Below are 15,736 nucleotides of genomic sequence, written 5' to 3'. Positions count from 1 at the left end.
AATAAAACATAACAATTGTACATATAAACTAATCAAACATGCAAACACATCAATGACTAAAGGCTTGCATAGCATGCAGACATGATTTTAGCAATGATATTTCACAGAATGAGTGTCAATGAGTCTGCATCGAGTCTGTGTTTACATGCACTTAAGAAAATGGTATATTCGGGGGCCTGGGTAGCTCAGCAAGTATTGACGCTGGCTACCACCCCTGGAGTCGCGAGTTCAAATCCAGGGTGTGCTGAGTGACTCCAGCCAGGTCTCCTAAGCAACAAAATTGTCCCGGTTACTAGGGAGGGTAGAGTCACATGGGGTAACCTCCTCGTAGTCGCGATTAGTGGTTCTCGCTCTCAGTAGGGGAGCGTGATAAGTTGTTCGTGGATTGCGGAGAGTAGCATGAGCCTCTACATGCTGGGAGTCTCCGCGGTGTCATGCACAGTGAGCCACGTGATAAGATGTGCGGATTGACTGTCTCAGAAGTGGTGGCAACTGAGACTTGTCCTCTGCCACCCGGATTGAGGTGAGTAACCACGCTACCATGAGGACCTACTAAGTAGTAGGAATTGGGTATACCAAATTGGGGAGAAAAGGGGATAAAAAAAGAAAAAAAAGAAAACGGTTTATTCCAGGGATTTTGCAGTAAGCAGCATTCTGAAACGTCATGTAAACAAGAACGCAGATTTCCTTATGCCATTTAAGGGATTAAGAGAAAGCAGTTTAACACATCCAGGTTTCTCCCAGAGAACACGGCTTAATGTGGTCATGTAAACACATAAGCGCCATTGTAACATGTTTTTGAGGAGTATGCATTTGCATGAAAAGAACAGATAACAAACATCATAGGATGGGGTCCAACAACAAGTCAACAAAGCAGAAAGAATTCAACATTTCTGGGATTACAGTGGGAAAAGCACATACACTGTAAGCTATACCTATTTATACACACCCATGTAAAATATTGACGGTCCCTCATGTTCGCTATGCACTGGTACATTGAGGGAATCCCAGAGTTTTTATGCACGAGGGAAACCCCACAATTGCAGCACAATTCCCACAATTCTGCAGGTTGCAAAAGAAAACAAACACAGCAACAACTCAGGAATATCTGGAAATAAAGTGAAGCAATGGGGAATGAAAATAGTGAAGTCTTTCTCGGATACCATGTTTGTTATTTACACAGGCATTGCGGGGAAATTACGTTGCTGTGGAGAAAGCTGCTTACTGACCGAGCCGCATGTATACAGGATTAATGAGTACGCCGCTTATACAGTGCATGTAAACTGGAATGCTACTTTCTCGCAATAAGCCACTTTCTTTTGTCCATGTAAACGCAGTCTGTGTCATTTACTTGGTGCCATCTCCTGGAGGCCATATGTAACAGTTACCAATCACATGTCTCTCTGCCCAAATATGGATGGTTTTTGCACTGATCTGAACCCAATCCGATTGGTTTCGCATTCCATGATACTACATCATTTCCGATGTCATCTGATCCAGGAAAGCTAACATGTTTCAGCCAGATTGCAAGATGCCAGGTTCTGTGTGCGCACTGTGCACATTGTGCTTCGTGTCGATTATGTAATGATCTATGCATCCTATTACATTGTGTGTGGGCTCGTTTGAAAGATAATCGGCTCCTCTAAGTAATAGTATTTGATATTTGATGTTCTGTTTATTTTTCGTGAAGTTATAAGTGAAAACATGGCATATAAGCAACACCTGTTCACATGAAACATAAATGTCAAAGACTTTTTTATTCGCTATATTTTTGTCTGTGAGTAAAACAAATTGGCTGGTTGTATTCTACTTTTTGAGAGCCTTTCCAACAGCATATGACATGGATGTTTGATAAGTTTGCTTTTACTGATTACAATAAAATGTACAGTGCAAAATTTTTAATAAACTGTCAAAACGGAACACTTCTGAATTGTCTGCAAATTTAAAAGCACTTGTTCAGTTTTTGTCATAATTCCTAGATGCATTGTAAAATTGTCTAAGCTTTCAAACAATACCAATTTAGTGTTGGTCAAGACTGTAGTTATTAATATTTTTTACAATTTTTTCCCCTATCTGAGCTTAAAGGGTTAACCCTCTAAGATACCCCTTTAAATCTTAACCCTAATGCTAAATAGAAATGATAAAATGCAACTAACCATGTAATCATTTACAGTTGGGATAGCAAAATAAATAGGCTTATCAACTTTTTTAAGAATGGCAAAAAAAGAAAAAAAAAAACGTTTTGTTGTTGACATCAAATACTGTGCATTTAATCTAACTACATTAAATACGGGTTCACTTGTAGCAAGGACAAGCATGATTTGTGCCGACCACTATTTTGTATAGTGAATTATTGGCTGCCAAGAGCATAAAACCATTGAAATTTAGTTACCAAAATGAAGTAACCAAAATTAACTTAAATTGATGTGAAGTTTTGTATTCAGCTTATGTCACGTTACTAATTTAAACATACATTCAGTAAGTGGCTTTTGGGCCAGTATTGGACCATTATTCCATGCTGTATGTGGTCCAAACTCACAGGTGGAATTAAGCCAGATTCGGGCCAAAATAATTTTGCTATCTGGGTACTGTTGGGCCAATGCATGTCATGGTAGTATTAATTCATTTCAATGTTGAATCTTGTGAACATTTTTGTTTACTTTTGTGCGCTAAACAATTATGGTACTGTGTTGGGTCGCCACTTAGTGTCCAATGTAAAACCTGGGTCCTGAAGCACAGACCATTTGAGAACACCAACTTTAGTGTGTCAACACTTCACTTCCAAGCACACTTAAGAGTCATATCACTGTCCCTTCTTCTTCCCTTTGGTCTTCTTATCACAATTTCTCATCAAGACTGAATTTTCAATGACCTTTCTGTAACTGATAATTTCAGTTGGCTGTTCTTTAGCAAACCAAGACGAAGCAGCAACTCATACAGCAACTCACTCAGGTGCATTCATCTTTTTGGCAATTTCGGTCAGATAGAATGGCACAAAATTGGCTCTGTCATGGTTCAGTTGGAGATGGGAGGAAGCAGTGCATGTTGCTTCCTTCCTATTCACAGGATATTTTTGTAGTCTGCAGTGGAGTGCCGATGACTGCTGTGCAGTCATGAAAAGGTTATGACTGTGGCTAGTGCAGAAGATTATACTCTTCAAATCCTGGACAGAGGAACACAAACCCCCTTAGTTCATATATCCAGATCATGCCTGTTTGACTTCAGCATCACTCCATTTTTGATATTACAAAATAAAAACCAATGCAAAGAGAAGGGGGAAAATCCCACATTGTTTTCTCATGTGATTTCAGCCATGTTTTAATATCTTACTCTGTTTGGTCTGGCTTTGCAGGCTTGGAAAAGAAGCATCAAATAAGGATACTAGTGTAAGACCTCATATTTTACATCTTAGATATGAGGCCTTATAAAATATAGATGGGTCAGTACTTTTTTGATCCCACTGGATATTGATTTAATATAATTTGGTGTGAAGTTGAAAGTTAGGCAGTTAAAGGGGACTTTAAACTGATATAAAAAAAAAAAAAATTAAAGTGCTTTTTTTAATTATTATTTTAGTTTTATTATTATTATTATTATTATTATTATTATTAATTCAAGATTTTTTTTTTTTTTTATCCTGGAAATGCTTTAATTTAATTAATATAATCTGGATATCTGTTATCAGACACCTGTCCATCTCAAAGAAAGCAAATTATTATGACACATTTTCTTTGTAAGTGACTAGTATTCGGTAAATGCCTTTTTTGTTTCGCATGAACGGCATTTTGTTCCCCTTGTACCAACAGCTTGGAAAATTCCAAAGATTAATGTTAGTGATAGCTGCAATGAAAGAGCTGAAGAGCCCTGCATGCACGCAGCTCCGCGCGCCGCTCTACCAGGAAGCCCGCGCCTCGGTGACGTTTATTCTCCATCAGGTCTCGTAGGGACCTTTGTTTTGCATCGCTTCCCAATTTGCATTTATTTCTCAGGTTTTCCATACGACGTTCCAGCCGTCGAAAAAGCCCCCGAGCAAAGGCGCATACCTCCGCGAGCGTGCATTCCAATTTCCAGAATTCCACCGTTTAAAATCTCCTGGAAAATTTGAATAATTCGAACGGGCGCGAGCTGAGAGAGGAATATTACATGTATTCGCTCAGCGTTTCAGACATCCATTCGCGGAGACACGTGCGATAGAGATAAACAGCTGCCTGCGTCGCGTAAGATTCGCTCGACAGCCACGCACATTCCACTTCGCACTATAGATTTAAGAGGAGCTACAGTAGTTGCTGTTTGTGTCTCGGGTAACTTAATACAGCATGTCTGATGTATTACCGTATAACGAGGAAAAAATGGCTCATTATGGCAACGACGGGGACGAGGAACACCTTTCCTTCACCTGCCGCCTCCAAGACACCAACAACTTTTTCAGTGGTAACCAGAATAAACGACCACCAAAGCTCGGGCAGATTGGGAGAAGCAAAAGAGGTAATGGAAAAAACCTTTGTTGATTGCACGAACAAAAATAGTCTTTTGTTATGGGCGCAGATGATGTGAAATTCTTCACATATGCTCCCAAATTACGATTTTACGCATGATGTAATGGTAATGGTGCGAAAATACTTTGTGTGTAGGATTTTATACAATAATTTTGCATACAATTCAGTTGACTTGTGCAATTAGTCTTTTCATTCTTTGGGCAATGCTTGAGGATGGACAGATTTTGTATAAACTGATACAGTGATGTATTGCGCCATTTCTGCTGTTACATTGGAGATGTACTGTATTAAGGTTCATGGCAACATGGAATCACCATCTTTGAGCTCTGTGTGCCAATGCGTGTGCGAATGAGGGAGAGTTAGAGATAAAATAGATCTCTCATCGTGACAGTGCTCATCATCAACCCTTTTCTCTCTATCCATTAACAGTCATTGAAGAAGACAACGATGGCGAAGCAATGGAAAAGAGCACAGAGAAATCATCCTCATCGGTGTGAATGGACCCAAAGACACTTAACCTCTGATGTGTATATCCAAAGACGTTGTGAAGAGGCACACTCTCCCATCTGGCAACAAGCACTCCACACATTCTCCTCTCTATCTCCTTTTCTCCATTGTCCAGGGTTTACAGACTGACAGTACGGTGGACTGAAGCAGCAGTCCGGAAGAATGGCCTGGAATGGCTTGAATGAATACTGTTTTCCAAACTACTCCGAGATATGTGCAATGAGAGTTCGATCTCAATAAAGAGACCGGACTCTCCTTTTTGGTTATAATGAAGCAATTAGACTGTGCAAAGAATACCACTAACATCAAACCAGTATCTTCCCCCTAACTGTGTGTGTGCATGGTTAACCGAGTAGCCTACTGGTTATGGTTAATGGTATTAAAGCAATGTCGACCTTTCTTCCACAGTGGACCTCTAAAGGGTCCACTATGTATGTAAAAAAGCTATTTATTAAATCTTTGGATACATATTTTGCAGTGTTGAAGGTTGAGCAAATGTTTTATATAGAATGATGACCAGAAGTGATTTTGCTTTTGATTAATGTTTTGTATGTAGCTTAACTGTGATTCTCGTGATCTGCTTTTCTCTTTAATAGTAATTCCATTTCATTCATTTTGATGTACGTTTGCTAACGCGTTAAATCCAGAATGTCAGTTTATGGACAATAACCTTACAGTTGCATTATTATTGTAAAGCAAATTTACTGTAGATGTGCCAAATTATCCTGATGGAAATATATATGTCTGTGCTTACTTCACGTGCACAGTTTTATTAATATTTGGTGGTCATGTTTACAGGGCTTTTTCATACTCATGATGTATTCTTGTCATGCATGACAAACCTCAAGACTTCAAGAACATCTTCTTGATTATGGATAACGTATTTATCTCACAGAACATTTCTATAGAATATCTGTTATAATAAAGATTTTAAGAAACATTAAGAGAGATACCATTTTTTGTGACAGATCTCTGGGCTCTCTCTCTCTCTCTCTCTCTAATGTTCCGTTTAGCCTGTTTAAATCTGTGTGTGTTCACAAATCCAGGGGTCGTGAAATTTCCACCTCTGCCACAAGCTTTAAATTATTTATGGTTTGGGATGAGTATTGTCAAAGTGCACCATTTTAAATCCAGTCCACTGAGATCGCAGAAATCACGTGGCTTGTCAGAGCAAATCTTATCTGCAAACTGTACAAGTGCACGGGCATGAGTTTTCCAAAGCTTCTCCTACCAGCCTGGAGGAAACAGTCATTAAAAACACTAGCTGGATGGGCTGCCATGGCAACAGATTCACCTTGCATACAGAGCTCCCTGAAATTTCCATTGTGTCCACAAGGGAAACTACAGAGAAGGATCTGACTATGTGGAGGAATATTACATAAATTCAAAAAATGTTCAGCAGCATTCAGAAATGTTTTCACTATGTAAGCATTGTGGTACATGTGTAGGATTTAGGATGCTTTTACAAATGCAGAAATGCAGCACTAAGCCCTAAGAGGTTTAGATTTTCAGAAATACAGTGGGCTTGGGACAGTATACAACAAGTTATCCCTCTTATAGTGCTGCTTACTAGCCTCTTTGTGAAATTCAGCACTATGCTAAAATGATATACTCTTTAAAGTGGCATTCCAGGACAGAACCCAATTATAGACAGAAAAACATTTACTGAAAGCAAAAGGGCAGTCTGAGGTAGCACTATGAAGTGGTGCATTCACATTGTGACATCAGGCGTTTTAAAAATGTCACAAATACCAGGGAATACCGTAGGATGAGGATATCAGGCGAGAATAACATTAGCTCACGTCAGAACGTATTATGTAATGCACAAGGGAAGTCGGCACTCCATGGTGGTACAGACTGGTGCTTTGGTAGAGGCATAAAAATATGCTGGCTCCTTCTACAATTTGCATTTTGCTTCTGTTTTGTATGATGGGGGCTCCTGCTTCATGGTTTAATGGGAGTGCCCCTTTCACCGACAAACTGACTTACATGTAAAAATGGATGCTTGGAATGCTGGCAGAGGACGGTATTTTCAGAATAGGGACATTTTGTGGTGATTTTGGAAAACACCCAAGATTGCATTTTGTTAAGGATGAATAAATATTTGGAATGTTCACAAAGTTTGTTATTTATCTAAATGAAAATGGAAGTTCTTAATTTATCCATATTTGTTATCTGTTGGAATAGTAATCACTATCTATTCAAGACATCGTTTTTTATACTGCAATCAGTATTTCAATTTAGGTAGTTACATTATATTGATATGGTCAGAAGCATGCGGCCAAACTTGATGGTAACACAACACTACTGGAATGAACAGAGATTACCTGCTAGTCATAATTTTTTTATTTATGGTACTAGTAGTGATAGTGAATGTGGTGTGGATTTGTTTGGAGGAATGGTTGTTATTTTGTTGGGAGTCTGATTCATAGAGGCTCACTCAGTATGTACACCATGCACACCAGAAGGCGACATACACTGTTGGCTGACTGGACTGTTTCCATGGTTACTATTACAGGTTTTTGCTCTCTTTGCTGCTGCAAATTCGTCAGTGGGAAGTTTAAGAGAATATTTCGGAGAGTGATTTTTGGTGCAGAGACTTCAAAAGAAAGCAGTCAGATGGCTTTGTAACAACTGCATCATGCATTTGTTTTCTGATTGTGAATTATCATGAGTTCTTTGTTTGATATATGTCTTACTGATTGACAGTCTCAGAAAATGCAAATAAGATGGCAAATATGTAACAGAGTTACAGCCACTAATTAAAAAAACAAAAGAAACATTCACATTGCATTCCTATTGCGTTTTGGCTTTCCACAGAGGATGACTAAACTATTGTGTAGTTCAGTGTTTCTGCAGAAAATCTTTTAAAATGGATCAGCCATCTACAGCTAAACCAACACCCCTAACAAATGTTACACTGCAGAAGCAAAGCCTCCCAACACTAGAGGTCATTTTACCATCTATTACATAGAGATCATTTTCAGAATGGAACAGAGTGGGCTCTTTGTCTCACAGTGGCACAGAAAGACTGTAAAAGCCCTGGGCAACATGGATGGTAACTGTGTAAGTAAAGCTCTTGAATAAAATATGTTGCAGATGGAAATCCACCATTGGTCACTGGATTAGACCACATATCTAAAGGATGTTGTTCCTTACTCAAACAAACTGTTGGGAAATTGACTCAAGTACTGATGCTAGGATTTGAAACCCAAGGGTTTGTCTTAAAACTCCATTTAGAGGGTAAATCAGAACACAATGTCTTTCTATTGTATCACATTCCCCCTAACATGTTGAGACCTCCAAAAAAGAAACTTTCCAGATTATCATTTACTTGGAGATAGACAAGTCAATAGTCAAACACACAATAATTTATATTCATTCTTTTAGATTCTAATGAATTATTAAGATCGTAATAAAATAGGACTGGGTACACGTTATTGGAGAATGATTGCCTGACTGCTAACACAATAAAGCACTCACCTCTGGGTACACAAGATATGGTCCTCTGGTTCTGTCAGCCAAAAGAACTTTGCTGGCAGTGTATGGGTACAGTATGTATTAGGTAGTTGACATGAAATACTTTTGGGTAGTTGACATGGTCTGTAGTGTGGCATGTTATGCTCCATTTAAATCAGTCTTAACCTCCTGAGACCTGAGCGTGACTGCTGTGTGTATTTTCCATTCCCCTTCTTGATTTGTAACTAGTAGCCCCTAAGAAACATGATAAAAAACAAATAAATAAATAAATACATTTAAACCAAATAGTTTTCCTAAAAAATTATGTCCACATATGTGGACAGTGGGACTAAGTACATTTTTAATAATACCAAAAGTCAGTGTGACGAGGAGGAGGGCATGGCCGGGCCATGATGGAGCACGGCCAGCACTGAATCAGCTGATCAGCGGGAGAGCGAGATAAGGGGCAGCCAGAGACACCAGTTCGAGAGACGCACATGGCCCCGTTGCATATGTGTCTGTTTGTCTTATGTTTTATGTTGTTTTAAGTTGAGTTTTACATTAAACCTTATGTTTGCTGTTCAGCCGGTTCCTGCCTCCCCCTTGTCCTTCCTTTAACTGTTACAGTCAGATATTTTGTTTCCATGAGTGTTGGTTATTCATGTTTTTGAGACGTTACAGACATTACATCAGCAATTAGCATAAATAATTTTGATTCAATGTAATGGCCAGCATCATCCAATCACTGCCAAACATGTTGAAAATAAAACTTTGCATGAAACATTCTGAATCTATGTACTGATTACCATTGTCCCATGTCTGCCAAACATGTTGAGTGGTCCAAACATCATCTGCAGCCTGAAACTGAACTTTTGACCAGATGTTAGGAATTAATGCTCTTGGCTGCAAAGGAAAGCTATAGGATGCTCCCTTGCTCCCTGATTAGGGAATGACTTAATCTCCAGTGTGCTGTCTGTCTGCACTGTTCTCAGAATAGTTTGAAATGCAACTTATTTTCATCCTAATGCTGTATACAGCTTCTGAAAGCTAAATTTTCCAGTTTTTTAATGCATCCATTGATACTCAATGTGATAATGCACATTTAAAGCCTATGGTCCACGTACGTGGTCATTGTGTTTAACAGCATCCCGTTTCATGATAAATCGATGACATTTTTAAAATGCCATAATGAATTAAATTAGAGACTGTACTCTTTTGACTCAAACAGGTTTTAATATAAAAAGTTAATGAGGTTTCTTACCAGATGTAGTTTTGCTGCTGTTTCTCCCAAAGACAAACTTTGCTGAGATTGGCGCCATGTTGTTCTGTCACGTGACTCAGTGCATCGAAAGTTTAACCCTTTAATGACAGCCTAGAGTCTCCTGAACTGAGATCAGTCAGTTTAAATGAAATGAAATTATGCATAGCCTACAGTGAAGCCAAAACGTAATGTCCACACATGTGGATGGGGATCTTATGAGGTTAAAGTGTTTTCTTAATTATTTTATAATTATTGTGCAGTGTTTAAACTACATGGAATATGTGTACTTTATGGTGTGGTATTCATGTAACAAGTTAAAAGCAATCGACTATTACAAGTTCAGGGTTGGGAGGGTTACTTTTGAAATGTATTCCACTACAGATTACAGAATACATGCTGTAAAATGTCATTTGTAATGTATTTCGTTCGATTTCTCAAGGTCAGTAACGTATTGTAATTGGATTTTTAGATATTTTTACAGGAAAAAATTACAAAAATTATTATCAAGAATATAATTTTTGCCCTAATATCAAAGGTCTTACTAGAAAAAAGAAATTATGATCCAACTTGAATTTTCTTGATAAAAAATATGTTCGTGTCTGGTAACGTGCATGTAAAATGGCTAGAAATAGCATTTTAGCTTAGCGTAAAGCTGACAATTTACACAAGGTTTATTTCTATTTCTTCTGCTCCAAACTTACTTCAGACTTCTCCATCTGCTCGTTTGAATGTATCATTTCATAAGAAAGTGTTTCGCCGCTGTTCAAATGCACTTTGGATCACATCATTTATATGTATACATTTTTCCATCTAAAAGGACTAATATTAAATGAAACAAATGAAAATAAAATGCAAAGTAATCTCTTCAGTAATCAAAATACTTTTTGAATGTAACTGTATTCTAAATACCAAATATTTAAATTGTAACTGTAGTGGAATACAGTTACTTATATTTTGTATTTTAAATTCGTATTCCCATTACTTGTATTTTGTTACTCCCCAACCCTGTACAAGTTATCTCCTGATATTTTGGATTGTTTTTATTTGCACTTTATAAAGGCAAAATGTATTGCTTATCAAATACATTCCATCCATTGTATCTGCAAACAGAATTTTTGGTAAACTAAAAACCTCTATATGTTGTAAAAGAGCATTTAATCTTGGTTACCATAGAAAATCGTCATTATGAATAAGCAAAGATGAAAATGAAAGGTTTATCCTCTTTCACTCTGTTTAGAATAGGCCAACTGCAGGGAAGAAAAGGATTTCTCCTGACACAAACTGATGTAAATCTTCAGACACAAGCAAAATGCACCCCTCAGTCAGTCTATTCCACAAGAGAACAAACTACAATCAATTACTCATATAATCCAACAAGAGTCCCAGCCAGAACACATTTAAAAGTGGACTATGGCAATCTTGTTAGTGCAAAGGGTCCTGTAAGTGATCAATAAACAAATAAAAAGGGAGCTTGACCTACTGGAATGAAATTAACTTATTAGCTGATGTTCAAAACCAAAAACAGACAGAGCAGAAGAATGGACATTTTTATTTTTATTTTAAACATATTATGTAATGTTTTATTCTGGCAAATTCTCTTCTTCTGTCATTGTGAACTGCCTGTCACTGAGTGTAAGAAAAAGTTAAAGAGGTATGGGGCAGCATCTACAGGCAACGCAGAGAATTACTGATATCAAAACTTGTTCTTGGTCTTTAAGGATATTGGTCTGAGGAGGGGTAAATACTATCACTCATCTAAAAAGCATAAAGAGGATACATGTTATTCATGTTGAGTTTTAATGTACAGGGCACAGCTTACATTAAATGTGCAGTAAGAAATCAGAATCAGGAAGAGTTTATTGGCAAAGTGTGCTTTCTCTCTCTCTCTCTCACACACACACACACACACACACACACACACGCACATACACACACAACTTACAGTTCTCATGGAAAATATAACAGCTAGACATAGAAATCAAATGACATATTCACAAATTAATATTCACATAAATCATATGAATATGAATAGTAGGGGAAGATGGGCTAAAACACCCTTAGGGTATGCTGACCTCACATCTTAAAGGAATATTCCAGGTTCAAGACAATTTAAGCTCAATCAACAGCATTTTAGGCATAATACTGATTACCACAAAAATGTATTTCGACTCATCCCTCCTTTTCTTTAAAAATAACAATAATCTGGGTTGCAGTGAGACACTTACAATGGAAGTGAATGGGGGACAATCCGTAAACATTAAAATACTCACAGTTTCAAAAGTATAGCCACAAGACATAAACAATATGCGTATTAACATGATTTTGGTGTAATAAAATCGCTTACTAACATTTATGTGTAAAGTTATAGCCAATTTTACAACTTCGTTGCCATGACGTTGTAGTCAACAAATCCTAAAATGACTGTAAAAAATTACGATTTAAACAACTTTACAGCTCAAATAATACATTAGTTTTAACAGAAGAATTCATGTAAGTGGGCCCAGGCCCACCCAGAATATTAGAGATTATTCTTTGACTTCAAATCTATATTTAAAAAATAGTTTAAAAAATGCATAAATTCTTATTTCTGAAAGTGTGAAAGAACTGTTTGAATGTGCCGCTTCTCTTTCATTAAGAAAAATTTGGTAAAAACAAAGTTGGACGTAAAACATGGCCCATCCATTTTTATTGAGGCCCACCCAAATGTTATTTCCTGGCTACGCCCTTGCTTTAAACCCTCAAAAATTGGCCCCATTGACTTCCATTGTAGGTGCCTCACTGTAACCTCAATTGTTGCTTTTTTGTAAAGAAAAGGACGGATGAGTCTAAATACATTTTTGTGGTAATCAACATTATGCCACAAATGCTGTTGATTGAGTTTAACCTGAATTGAACCTGGAATATTCCTTTAACATTTTCTCTTGACCATAGATGGCACTAAATCTCATTTCGACACATTTATTGAATGGATGTGTTCTTAATCATGACAATTCATTAAAACACCAACATTTGTGAGATTTATTCCATCAAAACAGTTTTGAGGACAAATGACCTCATTTTGTGTCATTGGAATATATTCTGTTATGTTACATATATTTGTTAAGAGGCCTTTATCACAGTCCGCGTGTCGTCACATCCGGCTCAGAATAGTGGCGTAACCAAACATCCGCCCATCGATCTGTCTATAGACTATCGCATTTTTCTAAATAAATTAAGCCAACTTGGATGCACTTGGCAGTAAACATCAGCCGTTTAATCGTTTCTTTGATGTAACTCAGCATCTCAACTCAGCAATGTTTCCATCTCTGGGATGGAACTGTATACCCTTGTCTTGTTCTAATGCTCTTTAATGTGTAAATTTACTCTTGTTTGTATTATATTCTTGCATTCCTCTAATACAAAACATACTTATACTCTGTGAAATGGTCCCTGCTCACATACATTCTGTTTAAAATAATAAAACAACATGACATGTTTTTCTATACTTTATTATCCCTGAGTGATGATTGTACGGTGAGGTAGGTCTGTTTAGATTAAGTATTTGAGATTAATTGTACATAAGATAGTCCATAATAATTTCGCGCTGTGGGCACTGCCATTGAAACATACTGCAGAGGAAGTTGTTTTTACACTACAAAGTGAAGCTTCTGCTCTGCGAACACAGAAATGTGAGAAAGGCCTATAGGGGATCTTTTGGACATAGTAATGTATTTATATTTGTTGAGTACCAATTATTTGTTGAGTTTTTAATTTCCTTGTTGTTATGAGTTGAAGTATGGGTCTGTACAGGTAGTATACATATGAAAAAAAAAGACATTTAAAATATTAAATCAAATTTCTTATTAAATGAATTTCGATATAGCACATGAATTTGCACATACATATTGCACTCAAGACAGTGGAGATACAGTACAATGTCAAAAGCAAAACCTCATGGGGGGTGTTAACTTTACATACTCAAAATACTCAGTTCTGTTCTTGGCCATGTTAACATGTCCTGGGCTCTACCATCTCTCAGGACCTGAAGTGGGAGACCCACATAGACTCCATTATGATGAAAGCTCAGCAGAAGTTGTACTTCCTTCGCCAGCTGAGGAAGTTCAACCTGCCACTGGAGCTGCTGACTCAGTTCAACTCAGCCTTCATTGAGTCTGTCCTCCTGTATACACCTATAACTGACTGGTTTGGTTCAGCCACCAAATCAGATAGAAGGAAACTACAACGGACAGTCAGGAGAGCTGAGAGGATTATTGGTGCCCCCCTGCCCACCCTCCAAGACATGTACGTCTCCAGAGTGAGGAAACGTGCAGGTAGAATCACTCTGGATGACCCCACACACCCTGCCCACTCCCTCTTTGAAAAGTTGCCCTCTGGCCGGTGCTGCAGAGCACTGAGCGCCAGGACATCCAGGCACAAGAACAGTTTTTACCCTCAGGCCATTTTCCAAATGAACAATTAAACTGTCTTAAGGACTCCCCCATAGTGCAATAATGTAAATAAATATCTCATGTACATATGTAAATTCACTTATATTTAATTAAATAACTGTCCATACCCCTAACTTTCACATATATTACCACTTGCACATGTACATACGCCCATTCTATGTTATATCTATGTCTATTTATACTCTCACCTTGTTTTATATTCTGTGTGTGTCTATTTTTACTGTGTAATGTTCTGTGTGCACTTGCTTGTTTCTCCTTGTGTACATGAGCACACTTGGAAATAAAGCTCATTCTGATTCTGATGTGATGCTTGAGTTACAGTAACAATCAGGGTTCCCACTGTTTTCAACTAATGAATTTCCATGATTTTTCCATGACTTTTCCATGAACTGAAAGCTAATTTCCATGTCCAAACATTTAGCCTTTCATTCTGAAAATTGCACTTAAATCACATAATTGCAAATTTGTAAAAAAACAAAACAAAACAAAACTAAAAACAACTACATTGTTTTATAAAAGTACAACTGAATACATTTAATTTTAAATGTAATCCATACAAACATATTGTGTGAATCCTAAAATGGGTGGGGATAAGCGGCACATCATTGTCTCTAATTGGTCAGGCAGGGCTCAATGCAAAGGATTTTTTCTACTGGCTCGGTCGGGCCAGTGGATCGGATTTTTGCTTGTCCTGCCAAAATTTTTACTGGCCCCAACACAAAAATGAAAAATAGCTGTTTTTACCATCATGGCTTTAAAAAATGTGTCTGAAGCTAATTTATTTTAATTATAAATATTATGTTTTTAAGACAATTTCCCCCAAAATTGCATTGCATTTATTAATTTGCAAGATATGATTTATGCCTTAGGTAACCCCATATCAGCACTTTACAGATATAAATAAATAATTTCACATATTAACCTCAGCTGTCCAGCCAATTATGTATGTTTTTAAGTGAAGAGTTCTATGGAGCAAATGATGGGTTTTCAGTCACCCATTTAGTCTTGCTGTCAACTTTTAAGCTCTGTGTAGTTTTCACAATCAGGATCAAAGATTTATTCACTGAGATAAAGATTTGATTATTGACTGAATGTTATACACATATGAATCCCTGAGAGAGGAGACCTTGCTACTAAATCAGTTGTGATGTGTCCAGTAGGTAGATATTATGCCTAATCTGTAAATTAAGAGAGTGGATATAAACTTGAAATTAGACAACCCAAACAAGACCAACACTGACTGATACACAAAGCACAGAAAGAAAATATCTGTACAATCCAGAAACGAGAAATGTAACAGGTGTTATGAGAAAGATATGAAGTAGTCCGTTTTAAATAGTCCTCTTCATCCTGCAGCTGAACAGCTCTGAAAATAAATAATAACCATAGTGATTTAGCTTCTATTCATATCAAACGCCATTAGCATGTCGAATTAATGTTTACATTCTGAAAAACATTACCTAAATGCCTACTTGTATTTTGGATACTGAGCAGCTCAGATTTACAGCCACATGTATAACTGGGGTTTAACAAAGTTTATTAGGTTTTATTCAGTGCTTCATCTC

The sequence above is a fragment of the Myxocyprinus asiaticus genome, chromosome 35 (assembly GCF_019703515.2).
Source record: "Myxocyprinus asiaticus isolate MX2 ecotype Aquarium Trade chromosome 35, UBuf_Myxa_2, whole genome shotgun sequence".
NCBI lineage: Eukaryota > Metazoa > Chordata > Actinopteri > Cypriniformes > Catostomidae > Myxocyprinus > Myxocyprinus asiaticus.
The sequence above is the reverse complement of the archived record's forward strand: the minus strand, read 5'-3'. Positions refer to the sequence as shown.